Source organism: Callospermophilus lateralis, chromosome 3, assembly GCF_048772815.1.
Source record: "Callospermophilus lateralis isolate mCalLat2 chromosome 3, mCalLat2.hap1, whole genome shotgun sequence".
NCBI lineage: Eukaryota > Metazoa > Chordata > Mammalia > Rodentia > Sciuridae > Callospermophilus > Callospermophilus lateralis.
This window is the reverse complement of record NC_135307.1, coordinates 9,243,889-9,264,031: the sequence shown is the minus strand read 5'-3', so window position 1 is coordinate 9,264,031 and position 20,143 is coordinate 9,243,889.

Sequence of the window (20,143 nt, the reverse complement as noted above, 5' to 3'; positions counted from 1 at the left end):
CGGTATCATTGGCCTTCATGCCTGTTTCTGTGCCAATACCATGCCATTTTTGTTACTATAGCTCTGTAGTATAATTTAAGGTCTGGTATTGTTTTGCCTCCTGCTTCACTTTTCTCACTAAGGATTTCTTTGGCTATGCTGGGTCTCTCTCTCTCTTTTTTTTCCCAAATGAATTTCATGGGTGCTGTGTCTGTTTCTATGAGAAAAACATGAAGAATGTCATTGGAAATTTTACAGGAATTGTATTCAATTTGTGTAGTGCTTTTGGTAGTTTGCCATTTGGACAATATTAATTCTGCCTATCCACGAACCTGGGAGATCTTTCCATCTTCTAAGGTTTTCTCCAATTTCTTTCTGCAGTTTTCATTGTCGAGATCCTTCACCTCTTTTGTTAGATTGATTCTCAAGTATTTTAATTTCTTTTTTGAGGCTACTGTGAATGAGATAATTTTCTTAATTTCTCTTTCAGCTGACTCATCATTGGTGTGTAGGAACACAATTGATTTATGGGTGTTAATTTTGTATCCTGCTACTTTGCTGAATTCATTTAATTATGAGTTCTAGGAGTTTTCTGGTGGAGTTTTTTGGGTCTTCTAAATACAGAATCATGTCATTGGCAAACAGAGATACTTTGAGCTCTTCTTTTCCTATTCATATCCCTTTTGTCTCTTTCTTTTGCCTAATTGCTCTGGCTAGAGTTTCAATGACTATGCTGAATAGAAGTGGTGAAAGAGGACATCCCTGTCTTGTTCCAGTTTTTAGAGGGAAAGCTTTCAATTTTTCTCCATTTAGAATGATGTTGGCGTTAGGTTTTTCATATACAGCTTTACAATTTTGAGGTATGTTCCTCTTATACCTTGTTTTTCTAGTGTTTTTAGCATGAGTGGGTGCTGTATGTTGTCAAATGCTTCTTCTGTACCTATTGAGATAAACATGTGATTCTTGTCTTTGTGTCTATTTATTTGGTGAATTACAAGTCTGGGTCGATACATGACACTTTATTCATCTTAACTCCTATTTAACATTTCATCTACCTATTCTTATTTTAATGGACTTATAAATAGGTGATATATTTTATTTTCTTATTACAAACAATTCTATGATGGACATCCATATACAGGTCTTCTATACTTGGGGCGTAAGGTACCTGGAAATGACATTGTAGGTCATGGAATAACTCATACCTCCAACTTACCAGATTTTGCCACTTTTTCTACACAGTGATTTTAGCCATTTATATTTCTATAATCAGTATAGATTTTCATTTGGTCTTTATTCTAAGAATTGGCATTGTTAGACTTGTTTTAAATTGCATATTCTTAATGTAGTAGATGGCTATACATTGTTTTAATGGTATTGCATTATTTGAATTTGCATTTCCTTGATTGTCAGTGAATGGCACTGTACTTACCTATTTATTGGGCATTGGACAGTCTTCTTTATTGATTAACTTTAAAGTTAATTTCCAATTTTCTACTTTTTAATATTTATATTCTTAATGGAACTGTGTTTTATCAAGCATTAAAATTGGCCAATCTATTTATTTATATCTATCTACCTAATAGTTTGGTTCTATGTTTTGCAAATAAGTTATCCTAATCTGTGGCTCTAATTTTTGCTATTGTTGTTGTTATTGTTGTTTTTTTGGTATCAGGGATTGAACTCAGAGGCACTCGACCACCGAGTCACATCCCCAGCCCTATTTTGTATTTTATTTAGAGACAGAGTCTCACTGAGTTGCTTAGAGCCTCACCTTTGCTGAGGCTGGCTTTGAACTTGTGATCCTCCTGTCTCAGCCTCTGGAGCCGCTGGTATTATAGGTGTGTGCCATGGTGCTCCACTCTGTGCCTCCAATTTTAAGTTTGCTTATGATGTTTCTTAAATTATAGTCTTTATTATTAGTCCAATTGCCTTTATCACTTTTCTCGGTTTTTTAAACAAAGGCCTAGAATAGATTGCCCTTTTAGCCTATTGAAATTATCATTATTAATCTATCAATGTTGAATAATGGTTTGGGTGAGTATAGAATTCTAGGTCAAACAGTTTCAAAATATTGAAAGATCTTCTCTATCTCTTTCTCTCCTCCTTTTTTTTTTTTTTTTGGTCCAGTTTAATTGATGTTCCTTCTAAAGAACCCATAGATTTTTTTGTTTCTTACAAAATTGCCAAAAATATAGACTTATTGCTTGTGTTGCTCAAGAGTCAACACTTTCCCTCAACCTGAGGAATCTTCTCTTTAACCAGTTTTGGATTATTTTATCTATTATCCTTTTGTTTTTGACAATTCTTTCTTTTATCTCCTTGAAATTCTGTTACTGGTATGTTGCACATTCTTCCTCCGTAGAAGGTGAGGCTTAGCTGTTCTTTGGTAACTTTTGTCTGTTTTTCAGGCTGCACTCAGGGTAACGTCCTCAGTTAATCTTTTAGGTTACCCTTTCTCCTCCAGCTATGTTGATCTGCTTTTTGATTTATGCATATACAGGGGGTTCTTAAAAATGTGTACGTTTGTCTTGTGCCTACACATATGGACACACATATTCACATATGGCATATATAAACAAATATTCTCTATTTCTTTTTCATTTATCTCTGAGTTAATCCTATAATTCCAACCAAAAATTACAAGTTAGACTCTAGTTTCCTTCTTGTTTTATCCATGACTCCTTTCCGCAGCAGCAAGAAATCTGAACCCCATTATCCTCAGTATATTTACTCCTTTCCTCTAGTCTGGAATACAAAGAAAGCAACTTCAGAATTGTTAACCCTTACTACTGGGAAAATCAAACCTATAAAGTAATTCTAATACTTATTGACAACTCTTTGCATGCAATTTACAAACGTGGAAATGAACAAATCTTAAATGTACGATTTGACTAGTTTTGACAAACAATTATACCCCTGTACACCGCCCCCACAGTCTAGATTCTGAATGTCTCCATCTCTCCAGAAAGTTCTCAGTGTTCTACTGGTAATACAAGAGACACATGTTCCACATCAGCACATCCTCTCACTTAAACAGGCACCATTCATCTCAGCCTTTCTGGTGGGTGTGTGGCTATCCATCACTGTGGTTTTTAGCTACATTTCCCTGGTGACTGATAATGCAGAAAACTTTTCAGTTGCCTTTTGGCCATTTCTACATCACATTTTGTAAAGTTTTAAATTCGTGTCTTTTAGCTTTTTTTTTCTTCTTAGATTGGGTTTGAAGATATATTCTGAATGAACATGTTTTTGTTATATTTAAGTTTTATACCTCCTTGAGATTCCCAATCCATTTTCAAAAACTAATTTTGGATAAGCAGATTTCTTTTGAAAAAAAATTAATAAAATCTGATTGGTCAAATGTTTTGTTCTTATTATGTTCTGTGTCCCATTCAAGAAAATTTTATCTGCTCCCTGGTCATTGAGACCTTATCTGATATTTGATTAACTAAAAGTTTTAAAACTTTAGCTCTTCTATTAAAATAAAATAAAATAAAATTGAATTTTGTTTATGGTGTCAAATAAAGGTGATGGTTCATTTTCATTCCCATATGAAAACCCAGTCTGTTTCAAAGACTCCTGTCCTCACTTAATTTTTGGGTGTATTTGTTGAAAATTTGATAACCAATTAATGTCATCTGTTTATTGATTTATATTATGTTTTATTTGACTTATCTATCATTATGTTACAACACCACACTCTCTTGCTAAATGTAGCTATACAGTAAGACCTGGAGAATCTTCCAACTTTGTTCCATTTGTTAATATTGCTTTGGCCACTTCAAGTCCTTTACATTTACACACAATTTTCTTGTGAATATCTATTTTTTAAGTTATCTATAATTATCACTGACATAGTACTGAGCCTGTGGATCAGTTGGGTAGAACTAATAACAGTATAGATATTTTAATCCATGAACATGGTATGACTTTCCATTTATTTAGGTCTACTTCAGTAAATTGTCTAAATTATCAAAGGTCAGCAATCATTGTAGCTATTATTATAAAGGTCTTGTACATTTTTTATTAAATGCATTACAATTTTTTTATTTAAAATAGACATTTATATTTTTGTCTTCTAGTGTACATATTCTTTTCTACTAATCTTGTATCATTGAGACTTTGTTACTCTTAATGTTGATTGATTTAGAAAATCATGGAGTATTTTCTAAATATATAATCACATTGTCTGAGAAAAAGAGACAATGTTATTTTTTTCTGTTCAATATTAATGTCTTTTTAAAACTTTTTTGTTCCTTATTTACATGAGAAGAACCATCTTTGTTTTATTCCTAATGTGAGACAGAAATAGTTCACTTTCTCTCTGTTTAATTTGATGTTTGCTAATGAGTTTTTAAAATGTTTTTATTAGTACTTTAAAGTTATAAATAACATTGGGGTTCCTTTCGAAATAATCATATCAGAATGCATGAAATATAATTTAGTCCACTTCAGTCCCCAGGACTTCTTTTCCTCCCCTCCCCCTCCCCTTAGTTCCCTTTCACTAATCTACTGGTCTCCTTTTGTTTATTCATAGCTTTTTTATACAACCCCCTTATCAGATTGGGGAAGTTTCCTCCTATTCCTACTTGGCTCAGAATTTTCTTTTTTTTTTTTTAATCTTTAAATCATGAATAGATGGTAAATTTTGTCAAATGCAATTTCTATATATGTCATCAATTTTCAAATGTTATACAAACTTTTCCTTCCTCAGATAAAACTCATGCAGTCATGATGTTTATAATGTTTCCTATATGACTAAATTAAATATGCTGATCTTTTGCTTAACATTTTTAAATTCATACTAACAGGAAGATTGATGTATAATTTACTTGTAATACTGTTGTCATGTTTTAATAACAGCATTTTGCTGAGCTCATAAAACAAGTTGAGAAGTAGCTTCTTCTTCTCTGTTTTCTGAAAGTATACCCACAAGTTTAACATCATCTTTTCATCAAATATCTGATAGAATTCACTATTGATGTAATAGATGTAATCTATGACAGAAATTATCTTTTGGAGAAAAAAAATCTATATATGAATTACACACCCATGTGAAAATCCCATACTTCTTTTGTTAAATATGATACTATTTTTGATTTTAAAGAAAATTTAAAAATTCAATTTCCAGTGTATATAAAGTTTATAAATATTATGTGTATATGCATGCAGACTTGTAATTTTATTTCAAGTCAATTTTGTAGGAATTTTGTCCATTTATCTGAATTGTCCATGATATTTTCTTATTCACTTAAAATCTATAGGATCTCAAAAAAAATATACTCTCACACTGTTATTTTTGACATTGGTAATTATTTTTTTGCTCTTTTTAAAAATTAGCTTTACTGAGACTGTATCAATTTTACTAACAATTTTAAAGACACAATTTTTCTCTTTGATAATTTTATTTTGTATATATTTTTTTCCATTTCATTAATTTCTTCTCTTATTTTTGTTTTTTTTTTTACTTTATTTTTATCTTATCAGGATAGTAATTTCTATAATAAATTTTTGAACTTTCTTCTTCCAAACATGAACATATATAGCTATAAATTTCCATCTATGCCTTGTTCTAGTTGCATCCCTAAAATTTTGATAAACTGTGATTTCATTATAATTTGATTCCAATTTGTAAAATTTCTTTTGTGATATCTTTTTTGATAAAGTATTTAGACATGTGTTAGTTGACTTCTAATGTTTGAAACATGTCTGCATATCTTATAAAAATTGACCACTAATTTTGTTGGGGTCACACCATGTTGGGTTCTTTTCAAATTGATTACTTAATTTGTGTCCCAGTATATAACTTAACTTGGTGAATAGTTCATGTACTCTTTAACAGAATATGTTTTCTGTAGTTTTGGAACATAATGTTTTGTAATTGTTGATTAGATTAATGTGGTTGATGTTAAGATCTTCAATATCACTAATATTTAAATCTAGTTCTGTAAATTTTTGTGTTTTGATTTTCTGTTATAATCATTCCACCTCTTTGTGATTACAGTTTGCATAGTATTTACTTTTTTATTCTTTTATTTTTATTGTTTTCTGTACCTTTGCATTTGAAGTTCATCTCTTCTGAACAACATATAGTTTAGTCAGAATTTTATGTCCATTCTTAACATCTATGCCTTTTTATTTAGAGTGTTTAATATATTTCTATTTAATCTGAATATTAATACTCAAATGTTAGTAATAACTATGATTTATCATTACTATCCTTTCAACCTCATTCATAATTCTTCTATTTTCTTACTTATGACTTTTTTGTAATAGTTGAGAATAATTGATACAGAATATCCCTCATGATGATGCAAGAGAAAAATACTTCAGAGAAAAAAAACAGGATCACTAAGATCCTATCACACATATTAAATTTTTAAATGAATTCCATGACTCCATGTGATAATTACAAGATAGAAGGAGTTTTACTTGATTAAAAATTGTTTAAAATTCTTTGTGCTTTCAAATATTGCTAATAAATAATTAAATCTTTAAAATATTAATCTCTCCAAATAGAAACAACTTTTCAGAAAAGAATTTCAGAAGCTAAAACATGACCTGTGAACTCTGCTAGTGAGTTGGTGTAATCATCTGGGCTTATCTCTCATCTCCAGGACAGTTTACGTTAACAGATTTTTTTCTTGACTATGGTCACATTTTCATCTAGGAGTCTTTGGTAGTATCTTAAATATTACAGTGATACTGTGTAGAAATACTGGATTCAATTGTGTTCTTATGAGAAGTGCTGAATATTTTTTTTTTAGTAGTCTAATAATTTTGCTGGAATAGGTATCCAATTTTTTTCTGTCTTTTTTTTTTGCTTGCTTTTGACAATGCTCTGATTGAACCCGGGGTCTTGCACGTTCTGGGTAAGAACTGTCTCCCTGAGCAACACCCTCAGCTCAGAACTCCTGAATTTGGATTTTGTTTCTCATGGTGAGTAGCATCTCAAGTGTCCCCTTGGTCCTTTTAGGTTTCAGCTGCTGCTTTAGCATACTGTCCTGGAGTCTCTCCAACCTGTGCCAAGTCAGAAGTAGGTCAGGATCTGGGTGGGTTCCCTGGGGACTCCCACCTTTTCCTGTCTTGATATGCTCCCTCCCTATCCTCTAGCCCTACTGGCGATCCTAAAGGGTTTCTTGCACATAAAGCCAGCAGGACGATGGCTTTCCTTTGGCCACACCACACAGAACGAGGATGCTCTAGCAGAAAACCCACAAGCACAGCAAATCTCCCAAGCTCAGTTCCTCTCTGTGGAAACAGCCATCCCTGAAGGATTTGCCTATTGTTGTTTGCTCTCCAGTGGCTTAAAAGGAGTTGCTTCTTTATCCTCTCATACGTCTTAAAGTCGTTACGGTGAGAAAGTTAGTTCAGCCAAACTATTCTACCATTTCCAAAAGCCAAAGCACTGCTGTTTGGTTTCCAGTTTTACCAATATACGTTTCATTTCTCGAGTTCCTACACAGCTGTTTTTCTCCCATCATAGCCCTGCTGTTTTCCCCCAGTTGTAACCTTCTCTTTAATCTCAAATTCTGTCGAATGTACTTAATTTTAGGATATTTTGGAATCTCCTAGGTGGTCGAAGCCCTGTCCCTGTGCCCACTGTGAGCATTCCATTTCCAGCAGCTTGGCCTCTCTGAAGGTCCAGTCCCTGGCGGCCACCAAAGCTGCAGATCTAGCTTATGTCTGGCTTTGGATCCCTTCTTAATAGGTAAGATCTAGAAATTTGTGTTTCCTTGAACTAAGGTACCCACACTTGCCTTTTATTTGTTATATCCATTCCGGCATTTTTGTTTTCTTGGTAGGAGTAAGGAAGTGGCTTCTTGCCTTGGAATGAAATAAAGCTTGAGGTGCATTGGTACCGAAAAAGTGGATGTTGAATATATTGACCAATGGCTACAGATGAAAAAAAAAAAAAAAAATCCAGCAGTACTGGCATGATTCATTCCAAAATTTGGCACTCAAAAGGCAATAAATTCCCTTGACCTCAAGTGTTCACTCTGTTTATTACACCAACTCTGAATATGCTCTATTATGATCATGCCAGGGTCTTCCTCACTTTGTCTCTCCCAGCAGTGGGAAGGATGCCTGCTCCAGTTTCCACTGACTGGAATTCCCATGGCACAGGAGTTCCCGTGACTCCACTGTTTTCCCAACCAACTTTACCAATATGGCGGCCACCATGGGATGACTGATGGCCTGAGGCAACCCACTGGGCCCAGGGGAATCATCGTCAGCGCCCTTCTGATAATCTAGTACCCTTCAATTCCTTGTTTTCAATTTCTCTAATTACTTTGGAAGATGGAGCCAAAGGAATGTTGAAATTTCCAGTAACCCAAAACCTCCACAGTCTGTCACACTTCAATCCCAGAGCTGTGCATCCAACCGAGAATTCAAAACACTATTTTCACACTTCACTTCTGACCAAAGGAAATGTGGTATGTTGGCTTTAGCTTTGAATTTCAATCAATATAATTCAAAATATATGAAATCAAAGTGTATTTCTAGAACATCTGAGAGAGTAACCAAGTGCCTAGCTGCTTCTACCCTGTCCTGTCAAGGCTGGTTCTGATTTTGCATGTTTCAAGTCCCTGTTTGAAGTTCATCCATGGGGCTCAAGTTCTGGCTTGGCTTTCACTCCATGCCATATTTTACACTCACTTTTCATTTCACATGAAAACCAGGGGCAGCAGAACAAATGGGGATTGTGGTAAAAGGGGGTTAGAATCTTGTCCCTAGTGAAAAAAGCCGAGTTGAAATTTTGTCTACTTGAAATCGGACTCCAAGGGATGCGTGGATATTTATTGACAGACACATCACTTATTGAGCAGCTATTATATGCATCATGTTAGAGGAAAAATAAATTGCAGGTTTTGTGCCTAAGAAAGAGCCAGGCAAGTAACCAGTAATTAGGATAAAATGTGCTGAATACGGAATTCTAGGAGCACATGAACACAGTGGAACATTCAAGAAGACTTAAGAAAAGACATTTCAGTTGGTTTTGAATCATGAGCAAGGATTTGCCTGATGATGGTAAGGGAGGAGGCAGAAAAGCCAAGGATTCTGAGGGTGGTGTGAGGGCTGGATCTGACCCAGATGGTCACATCCAGGAGCCAGGGTCAAGGCCGGGTTTGCTTGGCCCAGAGCCAGGCAAAGACATTCTTAACTAAGTAACTCAAAGCCCTGAGAACTAAACATGGAGGCCCAGGTAGAGGCTGTGATCTTCTGGATAACACTAATGTGTTAGTCAGCTTTGTATCACTTTGACCAAAACAACCAACAAGAACAACTCAGAGGAGGGAGTGTGTTTGGAGCGCAGTTTTCAGAGGTCTCCCTCCATAGATGGCTGACTCCATTGCTCTGGGCCCAATGTGGGGCAGCACATCATGGCAGAAGGGCATGGTAGAGAGAAGTGGCTCCCCTCGTGGCAACCAGGAAGCAGCAGAGGGGGCAGGGAGGGGCCACAGGGCAGATGCACCTTTCCAGAGACCCACCTCCTCCAGCCACGCCACCTGCCTACATCTGTCCCTTCAAAGTCGGAGGGATTGGTTAAGTTACCGTTTTCACAATCCAATAATCTCATCTGCAAACATTTCTGCATTAGCCCAGGAGCTTTGGGGGGACACCTCACATCTAACCCATAACAAATAACGGTCATGCAATTAACACTTTCTCGCATGTCTGTCATGTGCAGCTGTGCTCCCATGGCTACCTGGACTCATTCATTTCAGTTTCTCGCCCACCATGGAAGGTGTATGCTATCCCCCCCTTTCCCATTTCATAGACAGAAAAGGACATTGAACCGAGGAAGGGTAACTACATCCCCTCATATGGCACAGATCACGAGGGGCCAAGACAGGATGAACTCACATTCTGATGCCAGAGCCAGTGTCCCTAACTGCCACCTTCACAGCCTTGGTGGGGGTCACAGGAAGTTAGAATACCCTGGGGCGAGACCCAGGACTGCACCTTTGTGACAGCCCCACAGGTGAGTCTGAGGCACAGCTCACTGTTACAGGGGAATATGGTGACCACCTATGGTCAGTTCTCCTGCTCCAGTGGATCTTAAATGAGGTCCCAGGACCAGAATCACCAGCAACACCTGGGAAATGGTTGGAGATGCAAAGCCTTGGTCTCCTTCCAGATCTGCTGAATCAGAAACCGTGAGGCAGGGCTCAGTCGCCTGTGTGTCAGGAAGCCCTCTGAGATCCTCCTGGTACATTGCCTCAAGCTGGGAACCACTGCCTTTTCTTGTCCACTCCACAGATGCCTGATGACCTCCAGGGCAGGAAACCCTGGAGCCAGCCTGGTACATCCATGGGTGGTTCTAATACTGTTGTGTCATCTCACCCTGGGAACCAAGTCTTGTTACTTATGACAGTGTAAAATGAGGAGGAGAGACACAGAAGATGGGGGCTGTGTACCCACTGTGTGTCAATCCCTACCATACAGGATCTCAGTAACCAGGTACCATTAGCACCAGCTTCAGAAAAGCAAACCAAGACCACGGGAGGACCCAACTTCAAGTTGTTGGTGGAGCTGAGCTTCAGCTCCGAAGTTGGACTCAGAATTGATCTTCTATGAGCCTTCCGTTGGCCTTCCTTCACCCGTACAGAAGCATCCCGCACCCACCTTCCTCTCCATCACCACCAGCTGCATACGTTGGCTCTCTGCCCAGCCTTCTGCACCCAGGTCTCCTTATTCCCACCACTGACTCTTCGGCATCACCATTTTCCTGAGAAGCAAATTAAGGTGAAGAGAGGTGACCTGACGGAGAAAGATTGTCATGGAGCAGACATGCAGAGCCCTGTAGTCTAATTCAGTGTGAGGAGTGCACCAGGTAACCTCAGACGGACCCAGCCTTAGTTTTACACACAATTAGCCTGTGGTGTGCACAGACTTTTTCTTTGCTTCATGCATGTCACATCTAACTTGAAGCGTGTTTCACAGCTCCAGGTGGGCTCTGCCTCTCTCTGGGTAATGACAGCACCGTGTCACCATGAGCCTGCCAGCTTTACCCCATCCTGGACATGGACATTAGGTTGTTTCTGGTTCTCTGCTCCTGTGCTTGGTGCTGAGTTGGTTAGCTCTGCTCATACAAGTGAGTCTCTGGGGCATTCTCTGGCCGTTGCCCCTTGAAGACTGAGTTTAATCTACCACCCAATCTAGCATTCCCTGGGGCTTATCTTTCCATCATGTTCAAATATTGACTCTTCAACTAAATATTTAGCCCCTTGAAGCCAAAGGTTTTGTCCACCACTTTTGAGGGGCTGTCCTTTCCCTGTCTCAGGCTGCCTCTGCTGCCAAAGAGGCCGGGGAAAGGGAAGCCCTGGGGCTCTGGGGTGGGGGGATCTGTCACGGCAGCCACAAACTCACAACAGCTGTTGCCTGCCAGGCAGAAGAGGGCACTCCACTGTTGTCCCAGAGAGCTACCATCCATGCACAGCTGCTGGGACCCCACTTGAACGTGGCCATTGCTCCCAGTGAGCCCCTGCAGAGGTTCCTGCTTGGTTTCCAAGAAACCCGTCTGGCCCAGGTATGGGCAGCAGCTGGGCCAGTCGCGACCACATCTCACATGTGTGTAGGGCAAAGGGGACCCTGGTGCAGCCCCTGAAGGAGTCTGTGCAGAACTCACTTGTGTCCTGCTTTTGTGCAGAGTGATGGGTGGGAAGGGGCTGCACCCACACAGCGCATTGACATCCCTGCTGGTCTGACCTTCTGGCCAAGTCTTGATGCCCACGATTCTTGTCAAATAGATGGCGCTGTGGTGGTTTGCCCACTGCTCTCTTTTGAGCATGAGATTTTCAAACTAGGATTTGAATCCAGCATCAGTGAGCCTGTGATTTCAGGAGTCTGACTCTGATGGCCAAAGAAAAATGACAGGAGGGAATCCACCTGCCTTTTCTCTGGCCTCCCTCCTTCGGGACGTGGTGCAGCTGATGTGGGACTGTGAGTCCCTCCGTCTCGCCTTGAGTCCTGCTCCTGTCCACACATCCAGCAGGCTGGGGTGATGAGTGTGGGTGAGTGTTCTTCGTACAGGCACCTCTTTGGTGGTCTAATTTTCAATTCTTAAAATTGTGTTAAAATATACACAACATAATCTTTACCAACTGAATCATTCTTGCACACACGGTTCCATTGAGCTAAAAAACTTCATATCGAGCAACTATCGCCTGCATCCATTTGCACAATTCTTTTCACCTCTAAAGCAGGAGCTCTCCATCCATTCAACAATGCCTGCCTGCACCTTCCCCTCCAGCCTGCAGGGATCGCCCTCCTGCCTTCGGTCTCTGAACCGACTACTCTGAGTTCTTCCTGAAGGTGGGGTCACGCCGCCTCTGACACCTTGTGCCTGGCACAGGGCACTTAGCACAGGTCCTCACGGTCCTTCTGCGTTGCAGGATATACTTCCTTTTTGAGGCTAATATTCCAGGATATGAGCATGCTATTTTGCTACCCATTCATCTGTTGGGGGGCACCTGAATTGTTTCGGTGCTTTCTCTATTGTGGAGAAAGCTGGAGCAAACCTGGGTGGACAGACATCAATTACAATCCTTGCTTTCAACTCTTTTGGGTATACATAGAATCTTCGGATCGTAGGGTAACTCCATGTTTAATATTTTGGGGGAACTGTCTTTGATTGTGTAGTTGGACCAGCCAGAGACTTTTATATTAAATACATCTATTTTCAGGACCAGATGCTTTCGGATCACGCTGTGTCTCCTGAGCCTCCTCACCCCCAAGGCCTTGCTCCCAGAGACTAGATAACCTCGTCTGCCTGTATCACCTGATTTCTCCATTGGCAAACTTCAGGTATTCATTGATCCCTCACCCATCACAGGGGTAAGTGATCTAGGTGCTTCACAAACAAGTTACAGACACACACATCTTTGATTCCGTAAGATGTATGTGTGTGTGTGTGTGGGGGGTGGTGGCGGAGAAGGGACACCTGCTCTTAACTTCCTCAGACTGTAGGAGGCAGGACATTTCTGCTTCCATCCTCCCTGGCCAGAGCTCAGTCATCTAATTACTGGGAAGATGGGGAAGGGAAGTCTTCCTGCAGGCCCAACAGAGACATGGGTGGTGAACACATCCTGTGGGGTTTCCCCCTATTTTGCCATTGTTGAAGGTCTCTCTGAGAATTTCACAGAAAAACAAAATCGTACCCAGTGACTTTGAGGCCCTATGGCGAGCCCTTCAAAGATGGACACTTCTACTCATACGAGGCCACGTTGTCTTTTGCATTAACTTAGCTTTGTGAACCCATTGATTGTTGGGGATGAAAGAGAGGCAACAGGCCTCAGACAAGGCCTGCCTGGGAAACGGAGCAGCTCTTTTGATTAATGTGGTGGGTTAAGCTAAACAAAGAGACTGGCCATTACTGGGTAAAATCAGTCACTCCAGAAGCCCCAGAGAGACCTGTTTCTGAATTCAAAGCAAATTAAATCTCCAGGTGGAGGGGCCAGCCTGGGTGGGGGAGGGGTCTACGGCAAAGCAAGTCCCCTACTCACTGCTGTGGAATGGAAAGATGCATTTCATTTCAGGAAGAAATCAGGATACATGTCGGGACCTGAAGTCCCCATACCATCTGACATTGAGAGCCATGTCCACTGGACGAATCCATCTCTAGAAACTCAGTGATTATGGAAAGAGGGGGAAACACTGAAACAGACCCCTCACATTTTTTCTTAAGGTTGGGGAATACTTGCACATGCTGAGCTGCGCACAGGAAACCTTGAACACGCTGGAGATTAGCTAATTTGAGGAAGAGTTTGCAAAACTTAAAACCGGTTTTCCAAAGACTTTTTATTACAACTTTTCTATTTCTGTAATATAAATTCTCTAATGCAGTTGTACCCAGAAAAGGGGACATGCAATATGTTTATAGAGAATAGTCTTGATGGTATCGCACATAACATTACAGAAATAAGAATAGTAATAGCCCTCCATGAATTAATCTCATTTAGTTCTCACTCCAGCCCAGGAAGCAGAGGAAATTTCCATTTAGTATGTGAAGAAATAAAAGCACAGACAGGGGGACTCCTCTCTCCTGGTGGCACAGCAGTAGAGCTGAGGTTCACCTGCAGATCTGCCCCTTGAGCCTAAGCTCACCTGGGAGCTGGCTCACTGATGGAAATTCCTCATATTCAGAAACGTAAAAGGGGAAAGATGAGTTTCAGAAAATAAATACACTGTGGGTAACTCTGGTGGAAATGGCAATAATGTGGGAATTTTCTTCATCATATTGTTCTTTTATGTTCACCAACGTCTGCATCCAGCATTCATTATCTTTAAAATCAGAAATCTGTAATCCAGCAGCTCTGAGGCCGAGGCAGGAGGATTGAGACTCCAAAGCCAGCCTCAGCAACTTAGTGAGGCCCTAAGCAACTCAATGAGACCCTGTCTATAAATAAAATATCACATCTGGGGATGTGATTCAGTGGTTAACCCCTCTGGATTCAATTCCTGGTACAAAAAAATATATATATATAAATATATACATGTATATATATATATTAGTACATATATATTATATGCATATATAAACATATATAATATATTGTATAAATTTATATTATACCAAAAAGAAAATACATAAATATATAAATATATATGTATAATGAAACCTTGAAGTTTGAGAAAGTCAGCTTTATTCATCAACAGTAAACAAATGACCCCAAAGACAAGTGAGTCAAGTGGGCCATAATGGCAAAGCCTAATCATTTTCTCTCTGCTTCTTTATTCATCTTTCATTCCTGGTTTTATAGAGCACAGCTCTTAGAATAGCAGGCAAAAAAAAGAACTGACCATGTTTCCAGAACTTTTTATTTCACTTTCAGATTATAGTAAGAAAAAAACATGTCTCTTTCAATCCAAGAGGTGAAAGCCAACCTGACGATGTCACCAAGCAAGAGCACTCTTTTTGACTCAGTAGGAACTAGACCTTGGGGCAGTGGCCACACTCATAATGGAGTTAAAATGACCAAAGCTGAATGTTTGTTCTGGGCTCATGGCTGGGCTATAATTGTGTCCCGCCACGTTCAGGCAGTGCCAGAGTTAAAGCACTTGGCCCTAATGGAGGAAAGAGGAAGACCCATGGGCTGCGTGGACAGGCCAGGTTGGACACAGGAGACTTCTGGAAAGGATGCCCTGCAGTGTGGGGACAGGTGGCCCTCATAGCCAAACCCTCGGGTTCAACAACCCCGCATGGAAAATACCCAAGAAAAAAAAATGCTCTGTGCCGAATCCACCCCATCTCTTCCTCTGGACATCATTGCTAAGCAACACAGGGTAGCAACTATGTCCGTAGCATTTAACGTGCCCTACGTACATGTTATGGGCAACCCAGTGACGATTTAAAGTGCACATGAGAACATGGTAGGTTGTACGCAAATACCACCCCATTTTATATAAGGACTGTGCATCCACAGATTGTGGCATGAATGTGGTCCTGAAACCAATCACTCGGGGTTCCCAGAAATCAGATCTGCTTGTTATGGAGTTTTAAGAAAGAGAATTAGAGAAAAAAAAGAGAGAGAGGCATAGGGAAAGAAAGGCCGTGACAGGAGTGTCACCAGCATCTGTTGGGGCCGGTTGCCTTGCCTTTTCTTCTGGCAGAGTCTCCTGGGGCTCATGAGGGTGACACTTCAGGGCACCCCAAGCTGATTAGCAGAAGTCACTGGCCTGACCTCCTGGTCTCCTGGAGGGTGGGAGGGGCCGCTGCTCTCTGCAGCTCTTCTGGGTCGAGAAGCCTTTTTGTGCATGTCCCAGATTTTATTTATCAAGCACAACTTTACGGGAAGAAAGCGCAGTGGACATGCTCATGGGCCTACTGATTTTCTTTTGTAAATAAACTCTCAGCTGGTGGGGAGGGGAGGCTGCAGCCTCCTGGCTGGCCTCGCCTGCTCTTGCTGATCATCTTTGCCAAGGACCGTCCCTTAGGTCCCTTAAGCCCTCCCCTGCCTCAGATTTAGTGAGAGCCCCAGAGAAGTTGAAACATTTAAGAGGTGTCCTCCGTAAAGTTAGGGCTGCGTCCAGGTGTCCCAGGACTGTTCACAGGAGACCGTTCCTGGGGACGCCCAGCTGGAGCGTGGGACTGCAAGGCCACAGGCTGGCCTGGGCAGGATAGTGGCCATCAGGCAGCCAGAAGGAGGGCATTGCCTTTGCCAGCCTAGGACGGAACAAGGAAAAGTCAGAGGCCAGCGCTGCAACGCAAGAGAAGTAGTGAGGCCCTTCCGGACCGAGAACCCCAGGTCAGGGACGGGGCCTCCTGGAGCCAGGCCGCCTCTTGAACAAAGTGGAGCTGGGCACTTACCAATGTCCCAGTGCCCAGGGTTCCACGGATGTTCCATTTTTCCTCTCCAGCAGGGCCCTCTGCACATCAGCTCTGGTTCAATTCCACTTGAGAGGGGATATTTCCTCTGTCATCCCCAAAGTCGCCCTCTTAGCTCAAGTGGCACTAAAGTGAAATAGAGCCTGTCAAATCTCCAGAATCCTGATTCTCATCCCTATCAAACAAAACCGGATTTGAGGATCACTGCCACGGTAAAATGCCCTCTCATCTGAAAGGGGGTGAGGGGCAAGGGAGCCGGGCCACAGCCGGAGACCTGCTTGGTGCCTCCTGAGATGCCAGTGGCCCTTCAGTGCCTCAGTTTCCACATCCTAGAATGAGAGTGGAGGAGGGGAGCCTGTGACAACCCCCGGGGGTGGTGCCAAAACCAAATGAAACTGTGCCCCTGGAACTCTGCTGGGCAAACTGGAGGGCATTGTCCTCAGGGGTGTGCCAATGGGCCACTGAGTACGGTTATTGATATCTCTTAGCAATTTAAAAGGGATCAAAGTGGTCATTGTCCTTATCATAATTTTGTGGCACTTGACTACAACCAAAGATAAACAGCTTCTCCAGGGTTTCTCTGTCTGTCTCTAGAAGAACTGCTAACCTGTTGGAGGAAAGTTTACTTCACCTATCGAAAAACAAAACCAAAACAAATACCACTTCCAAGAAGATTCTAGGGTGCCCCGCGATGAGGATGACTCACTCTGGGGGTGTTTGGTAAACCCTAAAGCTTGCTCCAGTGCGCAGTGATGGTGAGCAGGGGTCACTGCCTAAGGGGGACCCGGATCCACCAGCTGGGGAGTCCACACCAGCTGGACCTGTGGGTTCTGCCTGAAACCCGTGGGCCCTGCAAGTATTTGAGGGCCCCAGGCCAGGTATTCCTCTTGGCCCATGCAGAGTGACTTCCAAGCAGAGCAGCTTCACAACTCTCCATTTGGAATATGAATTGTCTGGTCCGCTGAGCTCTTTAGACTTACTCCCACTAGTTGAACTGGTCACATTTTATGTCAACTTGAATGCTTGCCAAGTTGGCCTTGGCTTCATTCTAGCTCAACAGATCAGTCCCAGTAGTTTGCATACCCTGGGGGAACTTGGCCATTATGACTTGATATTCTTATTTTGCCTAAAGCTACTCCTGGATGCATTTTAGAAGTAGAGGTTCCAACCTGCAACCAGCTGGGCAGAGACATCCCTCCCTTGGAACAGCAGACAGGTCTGCCAGGTCTAGGGTGCCAACACTGTGTATTTCACATTTTTTGAAGGTATTTTTTTTTTTTTAGGAAAACAATAGCGCCTTCCTTTTTTAAAAAGTCTTTTTATCTCTTTCTCTCCCAAGAGAATTTCCAGAAAGATTTTTTTTGTCAAAAATATAAACATAAATAAATTACTTCCTATTTCTGTCTTATTTTAGAGGAGTCCCAGAATGGAAATGGACCTAAAAAGCAAATGACATACATACCCATACATGTGACATGAAATTGGAGAACTCATATAACATGTGTTGCTAAATGTAATCGGAAGCAGAATCTGTCACTTAATAAATGTTTCCTGGGTTTCTATTCCATGCTTGCTACTGTCCTGCCTTGGGAACAAGCCCCCACGTTTTATTCTGAAAGTTCTGTGTTTGTACCCTGCTCCTGCCTGTTACTAGATGTGTGATGTTAGGCAATTTACCATACTTTATTGATTCTAAGGCAGTATTTTAAGAAATATTTTAACATCTGAAGTAGGATGCATCTTAAAATTGATGGCATCTCCCAATTATAACTGTCAGCATATTTTTCTCTTTGTGGTACATAAAGTAATAATGCATCTTACAATGGATGCCTTAAATTCGTCGAAACCCAGTAGCTACCCAATCTGAATTTCAATTTCAATCTCTGCAAAAATGGAAAAATTGCTAAAGTGGCATCGTTGAGGATTAAACTAATTAATGGGTGCAGTTGATTCCCTGGTATGGGCACTTAGTCAAGCACACTGTCATTATCATCATGCTAACTTATTAGTAATAGCTATGATTTAAAAAGTGCAGATATACTGTTGGTAACAGTTATTCTCATTATGTAGTTGAGAGGATCTAGTCTTACAAGCGTTGGGATATTTACCCAAGGCCAACACCAAATTCAAACACAAACAAAGCCTGTCTGCTTTGGGAACTTGCATTCACCCTACTCAAGCTACTGGGTTATAGGTGAATACATTGTGCACGTCCTGTGTTATTCTGGTAGAATTTGTAACCCATTGTTCAGAAGCCATAAATCAGTGCGGCTTCTCTAAGGCAAGAAAGGAATGAGTTGAGTCTTCAATAACCAAAGAATCCCTCCATTACCAGCCACGGACTCCGTACAGGCTTTCAGATGAGGATATTTATTTCCAGGTACCTCCAAATGCTGTGGTTATTTAATCACCTCAGTTGGCTCCCAGTAATCACTCTGCACCGCATTACGCAAGTCAGCAAATTTCGCTCACTTTAATACACATGAGGAAGAGGGAGGGATATTTCTCACTGAAGGTTTTATGGAAAATTTTGCATTTATTGATTTTTTTCCTTAAATCTTACTCTTTAAATATACCCCCACTCTACACACACACACACACACACACACACACACACATGCACACACATATATATGATAAAAATGATTGCTATGGCCATGTTTGTTCAACCTAACAAAAATATAGCATATTGACAACATTATCTGTCATTCCCACATTTCACCTGGAGTAGAAAACTGTTTGATCTCAAAAGCCTGCAGCCTACATCAGTTCACAAGGATATCTTTTATTCATGCACATTAAAATAAAGACAACCATATGCAGGGGTTTCTATAACTTGGAAAAAGAACAAAAAAAAAAAAATGAAAAATATTTCTGCCCTGGAAGCCCTGCATGTCGGTTTCAGTAGCGATGGTCATGACTTCAGCTTTTCGGCATTTCTCTGGGTCCCTTACACTGTCAACGATCAATGTTCCTTCAAAGGCTCATTGAGTTGGCAATGCCCTTAGAGGCCATCACTTTTGAAGGGAGAAAACCGAAGGCTCAAGAATTTCAGGACTTAGGGGGCTCATAGGCTGCATTCCACATAGGACAAGCCTAGAAAAAAAAATATTTTCTTCCTTGCAGTTCTCAGATGGAATGCATGCTCTGAAAGGGATGGGGGCAAACTTGGAGAAAATATGTCATCTCTTTAGATCTTTGTTTTCTCTTCTGGCAAATGGGAACAATACGGTTGACCACACAGGCCTGTTGCCAGAACTCAATATGAGGCCCTGCACGCAGGTGCTGGCCCGGGACTTGGCACGGGTCCTTCCACCTGTGGGTTTTATTTCAACTTCGTGGCTTTGTGTTTCCCTGCTGCAGAAATAATGGCAAGCCGTGACACATTTGTGATAAATTTCAGGTTACTGTGTAAACCATAAAAATATCTGGCTTGTCTCATTCAACAAGAATTATCTGTTGCTGCTGGATGATATTTTATCTTCAGCAATCTCGGGACAAACTTAGCACCTGCCTCTCTCTCTGTCTGGACGTTATGGGGGCAATCTGGAAGCATCTGGGGCCTTCTTGGGAGGCCACTGGTCCAGCTGCAGTCCTGTGGCTTCTGGGTTGCCACACTAGAGGTCTCTGCCTCAGAGAGAGTGGCCCTGTGTGACCAGCAGGGCCAGTCTACTTCAGCCAACTTGAAAAATAAAATTTGGCATATTCCTGAGGGCCATCTCCCTTCACGGGCTTGTGACCATCCACAAGCTCCCATGGGACCAGCAGATGCTGATCTTCTTTTGCCACCCATGGGCAGGTCGGCCATTGCAACTGGAACACAAATGT